This window comes from Bos grunniens, chromosome X, assembly GCF_055505025.1.
Source record: "Bos grunniens cultivar Pamir isolate PY7600 chromosome X, Bosgru_T2T1.0, whole genome shotgun sequence".
Lineage (NCBI taxonomy): Eukaryota > Metazoa > Chordata > Mammalia > Artiodactyla > Bovidae > Bos > Bos grunniens.
In genome coordinates this window covers 141,351,839-141,368,351 of record NC_141194.1, presented here as the reverse complement: position 1 = coordinate 141,368,351, position 16,513 = coordinate 141,351,839, and the positions used below count along the sequence as shown (strand labels likewise).

General features: G+C 45.6%; 1 pseudogene; it reads right to left on the bottom strand.

Moving 5' to 3' along the window:
- Nucleotides 1–9,047: 9,047 nt before the first annotated feature.
- On the bottom strand, nucleotides 9,048–10,141 carry LOC147341508 (syncytin-1-like; annotated as a pseudogene).
- Between the last annotated feature and the right edge of the window lie 6,372 nt (nucleotides 10,142–16,513).

The window sequence follows — 16,513 nt, the reverse complement described above, 5'->3', positions numbered from 1 at the left end:
CCTGTGGTCATGTATGGATGTGAGAGTTGGACTGTGAAGAAGGCTGAGCGCCGAAGAATTGATGCTTTTGAACTGTGGTGTTGGAGAAGACTCTTGAGAGTCCCTTGGACTGAAGGAGATCCAACCAGTCCATTCTGAAGGAGATCAGCCCTGGGATTTCTTTGGAAGGAATGATATTAAAGCTGAAACTCCAGTAGTTTGGCCACCTCATGCGAAGGGTTGACTCACTGGAAAAGACTCTGATGCTGGGAGGGACTGGGGGCAAGAGGAGAAGGGGACAACAGAGGATGAGATGGCTGGACGGCATCACTGACTTGATGGACGTGAGTCTGAGTGAACTCCGGGAGTTGGTGATGGACAGGGAGGCCTGGCGTGCTGTGATTCATGGGGTCCCAAAGAGTCGGACAGGACTGAGCGACTGATCTGATCTGAAGAAAGTCTGATCCCAAAAGGTTACATCCTGTGTGATTCCATTTATATAACATTTTTGAAGGGACAAAATTATAGAGATGGACAAATGTTTAGTGGTTGCTGGAGGTTAGAGAATTGGAGAGGGAGGCACGAAGTATCCCTGCAGTAATTAAAATATTCTATATCTTCATTGTGGTGGTGGTTTTGCAAGGCTATACATGTGATAAAATTATATAGAGCTAAACACTCATCCGTACACACACTCAGACACGAATACATGTATAATTGGTGAAATCTGAATAAGCACCGTGAATTATATCAATGTCAATTTCCAGTTTTGATGTTGCATTATAGTTATATAAAATGCTAACATTGGGGATACTGAAGAAACAGTGCAGGGGACTTCCCCATACATTTCATGTAACCTTCTTTGAATGTACAGTGATTAAAAAAATAATACAAGAAATTACTAACCAGAAATCAAAAGGATTAAAAATGTTAGCCACATTTATAAATGCAAAACCATTAAATGGCTACAATAGAAGCTGGGACTTTACTCTTTGATGTTATAAGGAAGACAAACAGTCCTTCTCAGGGAATGTGAAATTTAAAAACCATAAGTTTTATTGTTTTTTATAGTTACAAAATGTTTCTTCAGGAAAATTTAGATCATGTAGCTCAAAAAAGGTCATTAGTAATCCTGTCATTCTGACATAATCATTTTTTTTCAACATTTAGGGTATATATCTTTTTAATCTTTTTTCTATGCATAAAATTTAAAAAATTTCACAATCAGCAGTGAATAGATTTTTCCTGTCTTTAAAGAGTCTTGAATTAATATAACTTTAATGTATATGCAATTTTCTATCATGTGGTGCAGAATGAATTATTTGCCCAGTCCTCTATTTTGGATAGATTCCTTTCAAGTTTTTGGTATTATAAATAATCCTGCAATACACATCATTGTGCTTGCATCTTTGTATATATCTCTGATTATTTCTTTAGAAAAAATTCTTAGGAGCAAAATTCCTGGGTCAAGGATTATATACAATTTTAAAGCTTTTGCTATGTTTGGCTAAATTGCCAGCCAGAAAGTTTGTGTGAATGTTTTGCCTCTGCTTTTTCCTGAGCATATTCTTCATTGCTAATGTCAGTAACTGGGTAGTAGGCTGGATTGACCCACTGTGGCAATTCTTCTGTTCCTTGTACAGTGTTATAGGATGTAGCACAATGCTGGGTGCACACTAAACCCTCAAAAATATTTGTTGATCTAATATCCTCCATAATGCACTCTTTGAAACTCTTATTTGTGGTTGATGGGAAACAAAATCATCAAAATATTAGTATTTTAACTCCAAATTATATCACTGACATCTAGTAAAGAGTAGGAACTTGAGGGAGCAAATAGGTACATTTTGATAGAGGGGAAGGACTTGGGGAAAGGCTGGAGGTTCTAAAGTCGAAAGCAGAAACCATCTGAGCTTTCTGGGAGCAGACTGAAGGGGTCTGAACGACAGAGTTTTGAGGTTTGCTAAAAAGCGTAGTTGTTGGGAGAGGGGGGTGTCTGTTATGTCCATCCCACAACTTCACTCCTTTAAGTCCTCAGGGTGTCAGTAGACCTGGTGGCCTTTATGTAAAGCAGTGTGCAAACTTCTCCCAGCAGAAGTCTGGTGATAATTATTCTGAATTGTGCTTTTATTGTTCACGTGTAGTGGGGAGGTCACAGGTTTCATCTAAGTTTCCCTCTTTGTGTCTTCCATGTGGCTCTTACCCATGAAGCGGGACCAGTGGCCAGAGGCCTGGTCTTCCCATTATTGCTGCTTCTTCCACCCTCTGCTTGAAATACAAACAGGGTGGACCACCTCCCAGGCCTCAGGGCTCTCTGGGAAGAACCCACCGCCCTTTCAGAAAAGACTAGGACATGGTCACTTCTATTTAATCAGCAGATATGATTAAATAATAAAAATATGTAAGCACTCAAAAAATTAAAACAGATTCTTCTTGGACGACTTTATGTCATCTTATTTAACAACCTGGTAAGGTAGATCCTTATTATGCTCATTTAACAGTTGAGGAAGTGGACTTAATTAATTTACCTGGATCACCCAGATAGTATGTTATAGATCTAGGATTTGAAATTGAATTTGAAATCCCATCTATTTGGTTCTAAACACCTGCTCCTAGCCACTGCCTGATTGAAGCAGACAGAGTGATGTGTTCTTCCTGAGTCTGTTTACTGCTTTGCATGTCTTACTTAGATTCCACCATTGGAGATTCAATCCCTTGCCTCATGAAGGCTTTTCCTACCCCAAGATCCTTTTTAAAAAGGTATCTACTCAAAGGAGTAGCAGTGGCTTAAGCACATCAGATAACATTAGAGTGGAGGAAAATGGGCTGTTAGCTAATTCTCCCAAACTAAGGACATGGGAAATTAATTCTGTTTCCTCAAAGTAATCAGGGAGTTATGGAGAGTTAGGGACACAGAAGTCCAAAGAAGGATAGATTAGATCAAGTGTATTATATTGGTACCCTCAGAGGTTTGCTACCATTTAGAAAGCCAGCCCGTTGGGACCGACTCCATTGTTTCTGCATGCCAGATGATGCTATTATCATGTTAAGTAAACAATACATTTTAACCTTCAGAAGCCCCATTCAATGTTCTGTAGCTTTCTCACCTTCTTCAAAGTTCCCTTTATTTCTCAAGATTACAGGAAGATTCAATCATGTTTATATATCATGAGGGCATTTTCTCCCCAGCAGTCTGAGACACCATGTTGTCACAGGCCCTTTGATATTCTGGTTTTGCTGTACATTTTAATAGGTACTTGTTCAGACTAATCAATGATCTATTTGTAAGATGTAACAGTAATATTGGTGAGTGCATGTTATATTCCAGACACTGTACTAAGCACTTTCCACGTGTGATCTCATTAAAGTGTCATGAGTCTTAGAACAAACTCTGTCCCAGAAAAGGCCAATTTGTTCAAAGTAGCAAAGGGTAGCAGAATGAGGACTAAGTTCTAGTCTGAGTTCAGAGTCTCATAACTCCGCCTGTGGTAACTAGTTATATTATAATAAGTGATACATATAATAATATATAGGGGCTCTGAAAAAAGGTGGTAGGATATTTACTGATCAACAATGTTGATTTTGCTTAGGCTCCAAATGGAGTCATTTATGCTAACCCCCACACCAGCAAACCAAGACTTAATACTTAACCTAACTACAGTTTCAACTTCTCCCCACAATAGAACCTGTAACCAGTCAATCTGGAATTACCTGGTCAGCACTAGTGAGGTTGCTGCTGCTGCTGCTGCTGCTAAGTCACTTCAGTCGTGTCCGACTCTGTGCGACCCCAGAGACGGCAGCCCACCAGGCTCCCCCGTCCCTGGGATTCTCCAAGCAAGAATACTGGAGTGGGTTGCCATTTCCTTCTCCAATGCATGAAAGTGAAAAGTGAAAGTGAAGTCACTTCCATCCATGGGATTTTCTAAGCAAGAGTACTGGAGTGGGTTGCCATTGCCTTCTCCGACTAGTGAGGTTATTTTCCCAATAGACCCCCACCGCTCCCCTTAGGGATGTGATCTTGCCTGACATGATCCACTCTCTTCTAGTAACTTCCTTCCTTCCCCACCCCTTCCTGCCTTTAAAAACCTTGCTTTTTCCACAGCTTTTTGGAGCTCCTGTTTGCTAGATGGGATGCTGTCTGATTCATGAATCATTGACTAGAGCCAGTTTGATCTTTAAATTTATTCAGTTGAATTTTGTTTTTTAAAAGTTGGTCCCTGGAGGAATAACTACCAGTGAAATAGCACATTAATAATAGTAACAATATTTAATATAATTAAATAATTACTGTTATTTTTATTTGTAGCAGTAGTTAACATTACCGTCATTCAACAAATACTCATTGAGTGCTTCCTATATATCAAGCATTGGGTGAAGTTCTGTGAATGTAAAAGGAAGCAAAAAATACACATTCCTTGCTTTCTTGGTTCTTATAGTTTAGTGGCAGAAACAGACATGAAACAGTCATGTTGACTATATAATTACAGAGAGAAGTGATCAGAAGGGAAATAATATGGTTCTCAGTCGGCAAATAACAAAGGAACCTGAAATAGATGGTGAATGGGATCGGGAACAGCTTCCCTGAAGAGAAGGATGGATGAACTGGAATAAACCAGGTGAGGGGATGGGACTTGAGCTGAAATGCACATCTCAGGGAGAGGAATGGCATTCACATATATCTTATGGATTTGGTCTCTTAAGAGCAGTGACAAGTCATTGACAGGTTATAAGCGAATGTGTCATGATCAGATTCACATTTTAGTAAGATTACTCAAGCTGCTGCAGGGATAATGGAGTGGAGGGGAGCAAAGGTAGAAGTTAGGGGACCAGTTAGCAATAGCCCAGGCTAGATGTGGTGACTTGGAGATGTGAATGAAAAACTGGCCTGCCACATCAGCAGAGTAAGGATGCTGTGGCCATCAAACCAACAGCCACTAGCCTGCTCCATGGTGAGCCCTGAGGGAACTCAGGATGGAGACAAAACAGGCTGCCAAACCCTCAGCCACTGCAGCCACCACACAATGGTAGACGCTGAGGGGACTGAGCATTTGGAAGAACAGGATAGTAGCCCCAGATAACTGAGGTGCATATCAAAGGAATGATTTCAATGGGCCCAAGATTCAGTGAGCTTGCATCTTCCCATACAAGAAGAGCAAGTTCAGTTCAGCTCAGTTCAGTAGCTCAGTCGTGTCCGACTCTTTGCGACCCCATGAATCATAGCACGCCAGGCCTCCCTGTCCATCACCAACTCCCGGAGTTCAGTGAGACTCACGTCCATCGAGTCAGCGATGCCATCCAGCCATCTCATCCTCTGTCGTCCCCTTCTCCTCTTGCCCCCAGTCCCTCCCAGCATCAGAGTCTTTTCCAATGAGTCAACTCTTCGCATGAGATGGCCAAAGTACTGGAGTTTCAGCTTTAGCATCAGTCCTTCCAAAGAAATCCCAGGGCCGATCTCCTTCAGAATGGACTGGTTGGATCTCCTTGCAGTCCAAGGGACTCTCAAGAGTCTTCTCCAACACGACAGTTCAAAAGCATCAATTCTTTGGCGCTCAGCTTTCTTCACAGTCCAACTCTCACATCCATACATGACCACTGGAAAAACCATAGCCTTGACTAGACGGACCTTTGTTGGCAAAGTAACGCCTCTGTTTTTCAATATGCTATCTAGGTTTGTCATAACTTTCCTTCCAAGGAGTAAGGGTCTTTAATTTCATGGCTGCAATCACCATCTACAGTGATTTTTGGAGCCCCCCAAAATAAAGTCTGACACTGTTTCCACTGTTTCCCCATCTATTTGCCATGAAGTGATGGGACCAGATGCCATGATCTTTGTTTTCTGAATGTTGAGCTTTAAGCCAACTTCTTCACTCTCCACTTTCACTTTCATCAAGAGGCTTTTTAGTTCCTCTTCACTTTCTGCCATAAGGGTGGTGTCATCTGCATGTCTGAGGTTATTGATATTTCTCCTGGCAATCTTGATTCCAGCTTGTGCTTCTTCCAGCCTAGCATTTCTCATGATGTACTCTGCATATAAGTTAAATAAGCAGGGTGACAATATACAGCCTTGATGTACTCCTTTTCCTATTTGGAACCAGTCTGTTGTTCCATGTCCAGTTCTAACTGTTGGTTCCTGACCTGCATATAGGTTTCTCAAGAGGCAGGTCAGGTGGTCTGGTATTCCCATCTCTTTCAGAATTTTCCACAGTTTGTGGTGATCCACACAGTCAAAGGCTTTGGCATATTCAATAAAGCAGAACTAGATGTTTTTCTGGAACTCTCTTGCTTTTCTGATGATCCAGTGGATGTTGGCAATTTCATCTCTGATTCCTCTGCCTTTTCTAAAACCAGCTTGAACATCTGGAAGTTCATGGTTCACGTATTGCTGAAGCCTGGCTTGGAGAATTTTGAGCGTTACTTTCCTAGCATGTGAGATGAGTGCAATTGTGCAATAGTTTGAGCATTCTTTGGCATTGCCTTTCTTTGGGATTGGAATGAAAACTGACCTTTTCCAGTCCTGTGGCCACTGCTGAGTTTTCCAAATTTGCTGGCATGTTGAGTGCAGCACTTTCACAGCAGCATCTTTCAGGATTTGAAACAGCTCAACTGGAATTCCATTACCTCCACTAGCTTTGCTCGTAGTGATGCTTTCTAAGGCCCACTTGACTTCACATTCCAGGATGTCTGGCTCCTGGAATGTGAGTGATCACACCGTTGTGATTATCTTGGTCATGAAGATCTTTTTTGTACAGTTCTTCTGTGTATTCTTGCCACCTCTTCTTAATATCTTCTGCTTCTGTTAGGTCCATACCATTTCTGTCCTTTATCGAGCCCATCTTTGTATGAAATGTTCCCTTGGTATCTCTAATTTTCTTGAAGAGATCTCTAGTCTTTCCCATTCTGTTGTTTTCCTCTATTTCTTTGCATTGATTGCTGAGGAAGGCTTTCTTATCTCTTCTTGCTATTCTTTGGAACTCTGCATTCAGATGCTTATATCTTTCCTTTTTTCCTTTGCTTTTCACTTCTCTTCTTTTCACAGCTATTTGTAAGGCCTCCTGAGACAGCCATTTTGCTTTTTTGCATTTCTTTTCCACGGGGATGGTCTTCATCCCTGTCTCCTGTACAATGTCACGAACCTCCGTCCACAGTTCATCAGGCACTCTATCTATCAGATGTAGGCCCTTAAATCTATTTTGCACTTCCACTGTACAATCATAAGGGATTTCATTTAGGTCATACCTGAATGGTCTAGTGGTTTTCCCTACTTTCTTCAATTTAAGAAGAGCAAGAAAAGCACTAAATTCATCAACTTCAGATGTCTAGTTTTAACAGTAATCTTTTGATGTTCTAACTACCTGTTTTTCATTGCAAAACTATTTATTTATCCTGGCTCCTCCTTTACCTCTTTGAAGCTGTCCCTCAGAGCTATTTGAGAGGCTGTCTTCTGGATTTAAGTCCCCAGAAATTCCTTCAAATAAAATATAATCCTCAACTTATAGGTTGTGCATTTTTTTTCAGTTGACGGGGGTGACAAATTTCTGGGAGATAGTGCCGATCAAATTTGGTGACAGATTCAATAGGGAGGTACAGGATGGGAGAGGGCAGTGGTGTGGTGCCCTTTAATCTTCAGAGCTACCCTATGATGGAGGTGTACTATTTCCCCGCTTTTGCAAATAAGGAAACATACTTCTCACTTGCTTCAGCATTAGGTCTACAGTCTTCATGGGCTTCCCTAGTGATTCAGCAGTAAAGAACCTGTAACTGGGAAGGGTTAATTTTGAATTTACACTGGATCTGCTCTGTGACTTTAACCCGTTTTTGTTATTATAAGCATACATAATGGCCTGCTTCACATCTACTTCTGCTTCATTGACTACGCTAAGGCCTTTGACTGTATGGATCACAACAAACTGGAAAATTCTTCAAGAGATGGGAATGAAGGAGGAAACAGAACAGGCTCTATCTTGAAAGCAGGACTCCAGCTTGGGCTGGACTGTGGACTTTGAGCTTTATGACCAGTATCTATGGAAACTTACCAACTGGGAAACCAAGCCTCCCGGAATGAAGAGCCCCAAGGCTCTTCCTTCGCTAAAAGAATACCCTAATTATCTGTGTAACCGAATAGAATCATACATTCTATTATGCTTATTGGGGTATAACCACAAGCCTATTGATAATTGTCCACTGTTAACTACCTAGGCTTAAGGCATATGAATCATGGGTTAACCTTGATTGTCAGGGAATTTGGGGAGGTGGGTTTGTGCACGTACACTTAGGGTATATAAGGTTTTCACAAAAAAACTGGTTGGGGTCATTGGCTAAGAGGAGACTCTACCTTGGGACCGCTGGTGTAATAAACTGCACTCCACTATTTTCATTGTCCTTCTGAGTGAGTTTGTTTCCTGGAACGCGTGGCTACAACAGGAATACCAGACCACCTGACCTGCCTCCTGAGAAATCTGTATGCAAGTCAAGAAGTGACAGAACCTGACATGGAACAACGGACTGGTTCCAAATTGGGAAAGGCGTACGTCAAGGCTGTAAGGTATAGTTCAGGCCGAGGCAGAAAATGGAAAGACGACCTCAAAGAAGTAGGTTACCTTTATTCAGGCAAGGAGGGGTGACAGTCGGCCTATGACCAGGCTGAGCATGGAGAGGGATCAGGGAGGCTCCATATTTATAGGGAGGTTTGTGGAAGCGATAAGGGAAACGTTAATCAGGCGGGATGTTTTGGGTATTCTTTAGTTGAGATGGCATTTGTAGTTGGGCAGGGGGTGATAAGTCTTCTGGGCAGGTGTAGGGGGGTGGAAGGTTTCCGGAAAGGGGGTGATAAGTCCCAGATAGATGCAACCGGCCTGGAGCATCAGGGTGGGACCTAAAGTTCTGTTTTGTTTTCTCCGAAGTTAGATGATTCAGCAAGGGCCTTTGAGACTGTTGTTTTCTTTTCTAGGCCCAAAAGACTCCTTCATTCCAGACCCTGAAATCATTAAAAAAATGGGAAAAAGGGCACCGTATCTCTCTGGCTACTTCGTGCTGGATAGGGGCGACGATTTTGGGTCTGGAATGGAGGATCATCCTAGGGCCGAGGGTCTCCTTTTTCTAAGCTTGGGGTGAGGCTCTCAAGAAGAAGAATTGTCTTGAAGTGATCTTGAGAGATGGCCTGAATCCGTTCTTGGAGAAACTTTTGAAAGAGATTGAAGAGACAGGGTCCAAATAAGAGGAATAGAATGATAAGCACCAGTGGTCCCAGGAAAGGGAGCAACCAAGGGAGGACCTGTTGGAACAGGTTTTCGGGACTGTAAAGGTTTTGTAACTCTTTTCTGTGGCATTCAATTCTGTCTCTAAGTTCTTTGACTCTTTTCTGAACTACGCCCATTTCAAAGGCAGGTCCCTCCCTTTTCTGCGGTGAGAAGGTCCAGGGCTCGCCTATTTTGTAGGGCCGCAGAAGCTAATTAGTTAATTTGTCTTTGGATTGAAACAAAGGACTCCACTACCTGCTCCATGTGTTCATTAAGTTCTTGGGACTGCTTGTAGTAGAAATGGGCAGAGGTCGAGATGCTTCCAATCCCTGTGTCTAGGGCTGCTGCTATGCCAGTCCCAACCAGGAGGGGGCCTATGACAGCTCATCTTTTCCTGTGGGAAAGTTCCCCTTGCGGGTAGACTATTTGTTCTACCTCTTCTTCTTTGAGGAATGTTAGGCCTGGGGTCAGGAAGACCAAGATGCAAGGTCCAGGGGGTTCCAAGGGGAGACATGAATATGCATAGGTCCCACAGAGAATGAAGATTTCTGGATTGATGCAATTATTTGTGCTGTTCCAGAGAACCCAAGTGGAACAGAAGGAGGGAGTGGAGTTTGTAAGACCAGTGTAGTTGGGACTAGAGTAGTTAATACAGGTTAGGTTTGAAGAGGCTGAGAGCAGGACACTGTCAGAGTGGCCCAATGAGTTGTGTAGTTTTTTATTGGGGAGGGGAGGTATAGTTGCCCTGTAACAGCCAGGTTGAAGGTAAAGGAATTGCTGTGTGCGGTGAGGGAGACAGTGACATGCATATCCAACACTGGGATGTGTGTTGTGTGTGCTGGAAGAATTGGAAGGAAGAGTTGAGAAGGCGGGTAAGGTGTTGGTTGCCAGAAGGAGGTTTTAGGAGAGGCCGTAATTGGGAAAGGAGGTCTAGGCGTTTATAAGGCTCAGGGGTCGCCTGTAACTGGGAAATTATGTTCTTTATGGCTTGTTCTTGTTTCTTTTCCTGATTTTGATCTAGTACCCCACTCCCATCTGAGTACCCCCAGTGGGTAATAGGATAGAAACATGTTTCTTCCATTTGGCTTATGGCAGGTATTCACGAAACTCCCTCTCTTTTGTACTTTAACAATGAGTAGGGATTTGGACTTCCCGCCCCCAAGGTTCATGGTGCATGGTTTTGGAGCTGTATTATAACATGAGGAATGTACAGAGGAATAAATGTCAGAGTAGGGGCAGGGAGTAGCCAGAAGGCTGGGGAGTGCAGCAAGGATAAGGAACAGAGGAGTTATCAGGCTGTTAGTTAGGCAGTGCAGAGGAAATAGCACCCAGGAGTGTAGAACACAGCAACGTAGGCGATACCCACGGAAAGATGAAGGCTAGGTGGCCAGTCCTGAGGGGAGACAGTTACTAGGCCTATAGCAAGGATTAAGATTAAGAGTGCTATTATAGTTAGAGAGACAGGGAGAGGCCAGTCAGGGCGAGGGGAAAAGGCCCCAAGTTGGTGGTGGTTTGAATCTGAGGCGGAACAGTGTTCATTAGGATGTAGAATGATGTAGAGAATGAGAGTAAAGAAATCAATTTCGTCTGGAGTCAGGCTGTAGAAGGTTCCCTGGAGCCACAGTTGAGACACCAGTGTAGTCTGGTCTTTGAAGAAGGTTCCTGTCGGGGCGCTGGTCCAGAGGTCTTGTAGTAGTTGGGTCAGGAACGGTTGTAGGTTGGAGAGAGTCTAGGTCATTCAGTGTCTTCTTGGACAGTCGACAGAGGTTTTCACTGGGTGAATTTTAAGGAGGTAGGTCCTGTGAGGGAGACCTGATAGGGGTCAGTTAAGGAGGGTAGCGCAGGATCGGAGATGACCCGTTTTAGGCGAGAGAGGTGTACCCAGGAGGTGACCTTCTCAAGTTTAGCTGCAGTTGGGGTAAGGAGGATGATTTTGAATGGTCCCTGCCACTTTGGGGTTAGATCACCCTGGGGATTATCAGACAGATAGACCATGTCCCCAATTTGCAAAGGGGGCAGGGGGGCTTAGGGGTCAGGGGCAGGCAAGTTGTGGTTGACGTATTTCCAGAGGGCACTGCGGACTTCCACCAGCAGAGGGGAGAGTAAGGAGCTTGGTATGGGAGGAGGTTCAGGGGTGAGTCCAGGAGGGAGCATGGGCCTTCCATACATCACCTCAAAGGGGCTCAGCCCCAGGGGCTTTCTGGGCAAAGCCCGTATTCTGAGGATAACAACTGGCAAAAGTTTAGTCCAATCCAGGTGTACTTCAAGGGTTAGTTTGGTAAGGGTTTCTTTGATTATTCTATTCATCCTTTCTACCTTTCCTGAGGGCTGGGGACGGTATGGAATATGAAATTTCCAGGGTATCTGTAAGAATTGGACAAGTTGTTGGGTGACCTTGGATGTAAATTCCGGGCCATTATCAGACTGTAGGGATGAAGGCAGGCTTCATCCTGCCTGGGGATAATTTCTGTGAGGAGGATTTGGGCCACGGTGTGGGCTCTTTTATTTGTAGTGGGAAATGCTTCTACCCATTCCAAAAAGGTGTCCACAAGGACCAGGAGGTATCCGACTCTCCAGACCAGGGGCGTATGAGTAAAGTCTATCTGCCAGTCCTGTGCTGGGAGGCTGCCTTGCATTTGATGGGTTGGAAACGATGTTGGTTTAAGGTTGGATTTGGGGTTAGTATGTTGACATGTTTGACAGGAGCGGGTAGGGTTATCTAAATATTGTTGGTCAGCATTGGATATGGGGAAGTGGTTACAGAGGGACTGTTGCAGTGTCTTGGATGAGGGATGAAAAAATGAATGTAGATAAGAGAGGATTTCTCTGGTGGTGGGAGGGTTGGGTGGAGTCAGAGCTAAGATGACAGGGGACTGGAGGGAAGGATGGGACAGGACTATATCTCTTGCCTTCTGGTCTGCAGCATTGTTGCAGGCTGATATGAGACTTCCCTTTGGATGCCCCCTACAGTGGAGGATGGCGGCTTTGTTTGGTAAGAGTGCTGCCTCTAGAAGTTTGTGGATCAGGTCTGAACTAATAATGGGGGATCCCTTTTGGGTTAGGAAACCTCTTTCTCTCCATATTAGGATGTTTGAGTGAAGTATGTTATAGGCATATTTGGAGTCTTTGTGGATGTTAACCCTTAGATTTTTAGCCAGAGTTAAAGCTCTGGTGAGAGCTATCAGTTCTGCCTGTTGGGAGGTGGTGTGAAGTGGCAGAGGTGAAGCTTCAGTTGTCTGGGTTCCGTGATTGTGACAAAGATCCCCCTGGATGATGGCATATCCTGCTGCAAAGGGTGGGGATTTTTGAGAACTGCCATCAATAAACCAGTGTGGGATGTCTGGGTCTAGGATGGGCTGATCTGTTAAATGTTGGAAGGGGTTTTGGGTAAGATCTACTGTTAGGCTGCAGCTCTGTAGGAGGGAGTCTGTTGTAGAGGACGTGGGTAATAAGCTGGCAGGGTTAAGGGGAGAGCAGGGGGAGAATGAGAGCTGAGGGTCGAGGAGAAAGGCATATAGGGCCTGTACCCTGGAAGGGGGAAGGGAGAGGAAAGCCCAATGTGATAGTAATTCTCGGAAGGTGTGTGGAGAACAGACTGTTAAAGGGGCATGTTAGAGAGTTTATTTGCTTCTGGCACGAGGGCTGCGATAGCAGCCATGGCCTGTATCACAGGGAGGCCACCCCTTGGTCACCATGTCAAGCTGTTTTCATAGATAGGCTATGGGAGCCCAGGTGTCTCCAGCCCGCTGACACAGCAGTCCCAGGGCCTGTCCTTGGTTGGAATGTGCAAAGAGAAAGAATGGTCTGGTGTGGTCTGGCAGGTGGAGAGTTGGCACTTGGAGGAGGCTCTGGGTGAGCTGGCAAAGAGGATTGGCCAGTGAGGAGGGGTTAAAGAGGGGCTCATCCAGACATCCTTTAGTTGCCTCATAGAGCGGCTTTGCAAGGAGGGAGAAGTTAGGGATCCAGATACGGAAAAAGTTTAGGAGGCCAGGATAGACAGGAGCTCCCTTTTCATTTTTGGAAGTGGACAGTTAATTAAGGCCTGGATTCTATCTGGGGGAATAGTTTTTGTTGATGGGATATGGAGAGCCCCAGGTAGGTGACGTTTGTCTGGGCTATTTGGGCCTTAGATTGGGACACCAGATAACCCCAGGATCCCAGGGCCCCAAGGAGTTTGGCAGTATGTTGGAGGCAGAGTTTTTGGGTTGGGCTACAAAGGAGGAGATCATCTATGTATTGGAGGAGATGACTCGGGGCTAGGTCGAGTGTCTGTAGGTCCTTTTGTAAAGTCTGTCCAAAAAAGTGGAGACTGTTTCTGAACCCCTGGGGGAGAACTGTCCATGTTAGTTGTTGGGAAACGTGAGTCTCGGGGTCTTGCCAGGTGAAGGCGAAAAGGGGTTGGGAGAGGGGGTGGAGAGGGATGGTGAAAAAGGCATCTTTGAGATCTAATACCGTGAAGTGGGTGCAGTCGGGGGTACGGTAGACAGAAGGGTGTAAGGGTTAGGGACTACTGGGAATGTCGATGTGATGGCCTCATTGACTTTTTGCAGATCCTGGACCAGTCTCCAAGAGTTTGGTCCCTCCCTTACTGCCAGAATAGGGGTGTTGTGTGGTGAATGGGTAGGAATTAGGATAGAGGCTTGAAGAAGATGGTCTATGATAGGCTTAAGTCCCTTGTGGGTCTCCGGGGTGAGAGAGTACTGTTGTTGGGTGATTATAGTCAAGGGGTCTTTTAGGGTAATGTGGACTGGGGGATGATGTTTGGCTATGGATGGGTGATCAGTGTCCCAGATTTGGGGGTCTGAGGTGGGTAGATCCAAGGGAAGGTCAGGGTGAAGGATAGGGATGGTCCAGGTGCCATCTGCATGCAGAATATAGAGACTGTATCGAGGGGGGTATGGTAATAAAGACCCCTAATTTAGACAACAAAACTTTCCCTAGGAGTGCCATTGGGCACTGAGGCATTATGAGGAATGAGTGTATAAGGGTCGATTTTCCAAATTGACAGATTAATGGAGGGCTGATTTTGGGCCTTAGGGAAACTCCAGAGACCCCCTTGATTGTGAGGTCTGAGTCTTGAGTTAGGCCAGAGTAGGAAGTTAAGAGCGAGAAAGTGGCTCCAGTGTCTACTATAAAAGAGGTCTTTTTTCCAGCCACTACCCCGTCTACCCTAAGTTCCAAGCTCGTGTTCGGGACATGGGCCAGGGGGCTGGAACCCGGGCCCCATCATTGGAACAACTCTCGTAGGGTTGGGCTGGGGTTCTGGGGAGAAGTGGGGATTTCCCCAGAGGTGCCAGGGTGTCCCTGTGGACATTCCACTCTCCAGGTCTGGGAGGTGGGGACCTCCCCAGGGGTGCCAGGGTGTCCCTGGGGACAGTGCATCTTCCAGTGTCGCCACTGGCTACAGGTTGGGCATGCTTTTGTGGGGGGCCGCGGGTTTGGGCATGCCTTTGCCCAGTGTCCTGACTGGTTGCATCGGAAGCAGGGTCAGAGGGGGCGGTTCTTAAGCCCCATTCTGGGATGACTTGGGCCAACCTGATCTCTTCCCTTAATTGCTGCCACCTTTAAAAAGGCATATTCAGCTTTTCTCTCACGTTCTTTTTCTCTTTTAGCCTCCTCCTCGCTATTATTGAACACCTTGAAGGCTACTTCTAGAAGGTCTCTTGGGGGGGGTGGTCTCAGGGCCCTTTTCTAGTTGTCGAAGCTTGCGTCTGATGTCAGGGGCGGACTGGCTGATGAATTGAATGTGAAGGTAGAGTAAGCCAGCAGGGGTGGTGATATCTAGGTTGGTATACTTCTGGACTGCCTCTGTGAGTAATGCCAAGAATAAGGCTGGATTTTCGTCTGCGCCTTGGATGGTTTCTCCGACTTTATCATAATTGACATGGATATGAGTATTTTTCTGCATTCCTTCTAGAATGCAGGTAATCATATGATTGAGTCTCCTGATACCTGTGTCACTGGGCTGGTAAGTCCAGTGGGGATCTAACTGAGGCACCGCCTCATCAGCAACTGGGCTATCCTGGTCTTGGTTATGTAAGTGATCGGCATGGGCTTTTGCCACTTGTCGGATACGGTCTTTTTCATCAGGGGTGAGAGTGGCATTTAGGATATAATATACGTCACTCCATGTGAGGTTATAGGCCTGGGATGGTCTCAGGAATTCTTTTCTGTATCTGGCAGGATTTTCAGAAAAATGATCCTAACTTTTCTTCTATCTGGCTCATATCTGACATGAAAATGGCACATGGACTCTGGTGGGGCCCTCTGGTCCTGCCATCTCTCTCAGGGGAACATGTGTTGGGTATGTGACCAGTTGTATACCAACTGTGTGGCAGTTGGGGAGGGAAGAGGAGAGGGGGAGTTGGGGAGATGGGGTAGCGGGTGGAGGGGGAGTCAGGAGAGGTTTCCAGGCCAGTAGGTGAGTTGGATGAAGGGGAAGGAGAAGGTTAGCGGGGTAGCTGGTAGGGAGGGGGCTCGTCCGCAGGGTCGAACTGCGGAAGGTCGAGGTCTGTGGTTAGTTGAGGAAGAAGAGCCCTTTTGCTTGGGAGGCAATGTGCATAGAAGGACCTCGTGGGTGGAGCAGGCCTTGCATAGGGAGGGCCTTCTCCGGAGGGCCCAAAAGGCTTGTGCAGAGGGGACCTCCGACCACTTGCCATTCCGTTTAAGGAAGTTGGTGAGATTTTGAAGAATGTTAAAGTCAAATGTGCTGGCTTCAGGCCAGCGGTCTTGATTGTCTAATTGGTATTGAGGCCAAATCTGTGTGTAGAGTTGTTTTAAATGGTTAGCTTTGAGTTCAGTGAGAGTAGTTTGAGATTTTTGAGAGAGGGGAATCTTTTGGGACAGATTGGCCAGACTCTATAATTCAAAGGCAAGCAGAGGCTCCTATTGAGAGCTCGAGTCGTCACCCATGGTCACAATAGGAGTTATGAGAAGAGAGCTCTGTGTTGAGGTGGAGCGTCCCCCACTGTCGGGTACAGAGTGGCCCTGGGCCGGGGTCCCCGGGACCGAAGAGGACTGAGTTCTAGGGCGCCTCTAGAACACCGTCCGGATCTTACCTTAATCTAGGGGCCGGCTTGAGTGGAGTGTTGCATGTAGGGCAGTCGAATGGCAAGAATTCCCTATTCTGGAGGTCGTCAGAGAGAGAGAGAGAGGGAGAGGGAATAGAGCCGAGGCCTGGGGGTACGCAAAGCACCAATAAAGCCTTAGCACAAGGCTTGCCCCGCTCACGAAGGCACTGGGCATCCCCAAGGGGAACTTGAGCCCTGGCAGAAAAGTGAGCTCGGAGGATGTTCGCG